This window comes from Penaeus monodon, chromosome 43, assembly GCF_015228065.2.
Source record: "Penaeus monodon isolate SGIC_2016 chromosome 43, NSTDA_Pmon_1, whole genome shotgun sequence".
Classification (NCBI taxonomy): Eukaryota; Metazoa; Arthropoda; class Malacostraca; order Decapoda; family Penaeidae; genus Penaeus; species Penaeus monodon.
In genome coordinates this window covers 3,382,356-3,387,663 of record NC_051428.1, presented here as the reverse complement: position 1 = coordinate 3,387,663, position 5,308 = coordinate 3,382,356, and the positions used below count along the sequence as shown (strand labels likewise).

General features: G+C 43.4%; 1 protein-coding gene across 1 annotated transcript in view; it reads right to left on the bottom strand.

The window, feature by feature from the left end:
- Positions 1–268: 268 nt before the first annotated feature.
- Positions 269–5,308, bottom strand: part of LOC119568075 (homeobox protein homothorax-like) — a 242,735-nt gene continuing 237,695 nt past the window's right edge. The window contains exon 7 of the mRNA XM_037916475.1: positions 269–4,772. The gene's annotated coding sequence lies outside the window, so the exon portion shown is untranslated. The remainder of the gene's footprint in view (positions 4,773–5,308) is intronic.

Here is a 5,308-nt window from a genome sequence, read left to right as displayed (position 1 = left end):
CACAATTCAAATGTTATGAGAGCACCCCGTAGACTTGTGCGCCGGGCAACCCTTACCTGTTCTTTTTCGGTGATGAATGTCTTGGTAGGTAATATAAAACCTTACATATTGTAAACATGATGAGACATTATACTTTTAGTTATCAATTATCAATTATAAAACTAACTTAACTTTATTTATTACACTCGTCTCTCTATTTCCCATAATCAACTATTTCTTATCACCATTTTCAACCATCCACACAGAAGGACAAATAACTTCTCGAGGCCATAGTTTAAAACACGTTTATTTTTGGAAAAATCATATACACAAATATCCAGCATTTCATGCTTTCATTGAATGCAGACTGGAAAGAAGAATTTGGATAACGGATAACTAAATTCTTATGAGTCTATTATAAGAGCTAAAAAATGTATTTTACAGAATTGCAGACATTTTGAACTTTGTTGTAACAATGTTTTCTTCATGAGAAGTTGAATTTAGGATACAAATATACAACCACTGTAGAAATATCGCAACTACAGCACCGCACAGCTCAGAGGCGGTGGTAGGTTCACGATGTCCTGTATTTACAAAACCAAGAAAAAGCAGCTTGGAAATCTGATAGACTTTTAATACTACACAGTTACCTAACCATACAGGGTCCACTGACGCCAAAAACAGCTTTATAATATTACAAGGTGGCAACAGAAGAGCTCAGTAGTAAGACAAACTAGTTCCTTTGTTTTATTGTTTAAAATCTTCCTCAACAGTTACGAAAATAATATGATGTTTCATAATTTCCCATAATTCAGAAAAGAATTATACATAATGCAATGCAATGAAATTAGTACAAGGTATGAAAATTGATATATAAATCCAAGAAAAAAAAAATATGTATAAAAAAACACTCATCACTGATAGTATACAACTGCCGAATATTTTGCAAGCACTTTCTCAGCATCAATTAAGTTAACGAGGGTTCTGTCAGTCCAAAATAAAACTTCCACATCTGCTCATAGTAATATATAAACCCTTCCAAACTTCCAAACCATACACTCTCTTTTTATTGAAAAACTTCACAGGTCAGGCCCGCGCCCCCCCGGTTTCGCCCTTTGGAAACCCGAGGTCACACCCTTTGGAAGAAAAACAAGGTCACATCATACATAGAATACCCCGAATCGTTAAAAAATGAAATTTGCTGAATTTTGTGGTCAGGATGTAATTTTTTTTTTCTTTTTTTAAACTTTTTTTTTTCATCTGTCTCTCATGGGAAAAAATTTACTCACTTTAAATTTTTATGATTTTTTTTTAACGTTTTTAAATCATTAATACAAAGGGTGCACTTACCACTTACACAGACAGCTCGTTCTATCTGGAAAATTTCTCTTCTTTTTTTTTTGTTTTGTTTTGTTTACTACATAGGAAAGACACGAGAGAAAAATAATAATAATAATTATAAAAAAAGGAACAATAACAAAGCAATAATCAGTTATCATAGATCGCCGAAGGTGAGTGTGCGTGTCACGGGCTGTTCCCTCTGTTTGTTTACCCTTCGAGGAGTAAACAAGTAAACAGTACAGAAATCCCACTCACGTTCCCTTTGATGCTCTACAGCGGGCATCCAAACAGGTTTTTTATAACACATAACATCACAGAAATAATATCAATATTGCTGCATGTGTGAAAAGTGTGTTGGTTATTCATTATTTTATTTATTTTTTATTTTATATCTTCTTGTTCGTATTTTTTAACTCTTTTTATTTTTATTTAAATGTTACCTATTATACAAAGTTAAGTAGGGGGGTAGCGAGCTGTCCCCACAGTGTTACCAGACAAAAAAAAAAGTTCCCAGCGTTGTCCTGTTTGTGGAGGAAAGGGGGGGAGGGAAGGGAGGAGGGAGGGGAAGGGGAAGGGGAAGGGGGAGGGGGAAGGGGGAAGGGAAAGGGAGAAGGGGGGAAAGGGGGAAGAGGAAGACGTAAAAAACGGGAAGAAATGGGACAAGGATAGACAGGAAGATGATGGGGTTGATGGTGATGGGGAAGAGGTGAGTGAAGGAGGTAGGGAGGGAGGGAGGGAGGGGAGGAGGGCAACAACGGAATATTACGTTATAATGCTATAAAGATGGTGGTAACACTGGCGTCTTGCGGAGCTGGCACTACTGCTTACGCCTGTTCTCTCTTTCTCTCTCTCTCTCTCTTGTTTCTGACGGAGTTCTAGCGCTCCTTGCAGGGACGAGAGGGAGGGGGGGTGGGGGCTGATACACCAGCCACCAAGAAGCGTGTTATGGAGTTATTGCATTCAGTGAGGGGGGGGGAGGTGTTACACTTCTTCCTTATTTATTTATTTATTTATTTCTCTCTCTCTGTTCGTATTCCCTTTTTCTTCTGACCACTTTTCGAAAACCATTATATCACAAGGCTTATTGTATATATGATACGCTGGTAAACGTTTCTGTTTTTGTTTCAGTTTTTTTTTTCTAATAACTACAATTCAACTTTTTTTTTATTTAATGTTACTGATGTTCTCCATCTCTCAAAATCGAGGTATCATGTCCGCAATCATTTTTAAATCTACTTTATTCATTTTTTTTTTTACTTATCATCAATCAAATCCACAAAGTATTGCAGAAAGTCTGTCCAAAAAGTACCATTCAAAACCACCTAATGAGATAGAACATTACAATATACAAGATCCAATCGTATACAAAATGAACAGTCGTATACATCCGCCAGTGGGGAAACTCCATCGCTTTTACTTTCTGCAATATCAAAGTGCAAAGGTCAGGCATGTTGCAAGGGAGGGGGTAACAGGGGAGAAGGGAGGGGGAGGGGGTAATAGGGGGAGAGGGAAGAGGGGAGGGAAATTGGGGGAGGGAAAGAAAGAGAGAAGAAGGGGGAGAATGGGATAGCCAGATAGTTCGATGAGATTGCAAATTTTACAAGGAGGGAGGGAAAGGAGTGAGAGTGAGAGGGAAAAGAGGGAAGGGAGAAGGGAAAGGAGGGAAGGGAGGGGAGGGGAGGGGAGGGGGGGTCATTACACCTTGTCAAATCGAGGTTGAGTTGTCAGAGAGGTTAGGTGTTAATGTTGATCAACGTTGATAAGACTCTTAACCCGGTCTGGGAGTGAGGTAATCGGTGTTCCAACCGATGGTAATTCAGGATACTATATTATATATAATATTTATATATATATATGTATATGTATGCATGTATGTAGATGATGGTGGGGTGGGATGGGTCAACACCCGATAACAAACGAGACTTAAGTGCATTTACAAGGATCAAAACAAAGGAGGGGAGATGAAGGAAGGAAGGAGAGGGAAGGAAGGAGGAAAGAAGGGAAGGAAGGAGAGAAGGAGGGAAGGAAGGAGGGAAGGGAAATGAAGAAGAATATCGGTTTCAGACGATTGAAGCAGGAATAGGAAAAGAAAGAAAGAAAGGAAAGAAGGAGAGAAGGAAGGAAAGGGGGTCAAAAAAAAAAGAAAAGGATTGAAAAAAAGGTCGGGTAGTTAAAAAGAGTCAAAACATTTACACTTCGGGTAGGCTAAATTACCACCATGCTTGGTTCATCCTGCCATCACACTTTTCCTGAGTTTGGGGGGTCACAGAGGCGAGCTTAGGTCATTGTTTAGGTCAAGAGTTCTTGACCTTTGACCCGGGGCGCATGGCGGCGATGTGGGGGGGGGGTGGGGGGTGGGGGTAGCAGGCGGATGTAGCTTCTTTTTGTTTTCTGAAATTTGGTTTAGAATTTACCAAAGACCTTTTATCTTTTTTTTTCTCTCTCTTTCTCTCTTTCTTTTTCTCTCTCAGGTCATTTCTAAATACACTCGAAAAATACACAAGTCATTGTCCATTGTTTTCCCGATTTGCTGGTCACTGAATTAAGAAAAAACAAAAACAAAAAAAATCGACATCTTTACCAATCGTATGACGTCACACGCTCCTTCTACCCTGGAGCTCCACATGTGCTCCAGGGGGGGTAGAGGGGGGGGGGATGCTCCTTCCTCCGCTCCTCTCGCTTCTCCTGCTCCTGCCACTGCTGCCTCGCCCCCCCCTTCAAGCAGAGCCCTCGGGATGCTCAGTCAAGTGGGCAGATGTCACTGAAGTCACTGCTGCCACCACGAGAGGCGGCCCGCCCTGAGGCACCGGAGGAGGCTTCAGCGTCGGGCTTCCGGTGGTGGCAGCGGAAGGCGAGGGGCGACAGCGGTGGACGAGGTGGATGAGGTGGAGGCCGCAGATGGATGTGGCGCCCGCTGTTCCCTCGACACGAAGGCCCTGGGCGCATACGGGCACGCACGCACGTACATGCACGCAACCGCATGCACGCACGCACATACACACACACACGCACTTCCCACAGGACACGCCCGTGCGGCGGAATGAGGAGGCGGGTGTCATGCCCTGCCCGAAAGTAACAAAAGCGTCGTCGTATACCCTCCGCCACGCCCCCTTTCCGTGCCCCCTTTCCTGGCCACAGCTCGCGCCGCCTCCTTCTGACCGTCCTCACAAACACTATGCACGAGACGCTAAGGTTATGTACACAGTTCCCCTGACGCCGCCGCCGCGTCGCAGCGAAGGGCGGCCGGCGGCGCTTCACGACAGTCTCTCTCTGTCGCCGCCGGTCCCGCCGACACACACTTAAAAAAAATACACCTCAGAACACTCTCAACGTCGTGGACACGTCGCCGACGCGTCGTGGGCACGGCGTAGACAAGTCAAGGTCGTCTGGACTCCGGCTTGCTGGGGCGTCAGGGCCGACCGCGCTCACGAGACGCTCTACGCCGCTACACGCTGCAAGGAAAGGGGCGGGGCGTTAGCAACAGGAGCTCTGGGGATCGCCGGACCACTCTCAGCCAAAGGCGCGAGAGACAGAAAACTAACAATCTTTTAAAAATGACCTAATTTTGCACAAGGATCTATCTTTATGATCTATGATAACTTTTTATTTTTATTTAGATGAATGCTATTATATCCAAAAGTATCATATACACAATGAAGAAAACCCATATCCACTTTAAGAAATAAATAAACTACGGAAATCTACAAGGAAACCCCGAAAAAAAAATTGCAAAAGAAAGACCAGAAAAAGAATACATAATTTCCCTTCCAAATGCTTTTAGGAACTCGGGCCCAAAGACTTAACATATCGCGCAAGGAAAAGGGGCGGTCTGGCATAACTACAAAGGATACTGCAATTGCAATGCTCCTGCTTCCGTATATCTCCTTTGCAGTCAGCCGGGAGATGTATGAAGCCTATGAACTATGCACCTGTTGCCTAAAATGCTAAGGATAATGGCGCTTTCACAAGGAGAAGAGGGAATAGGGGA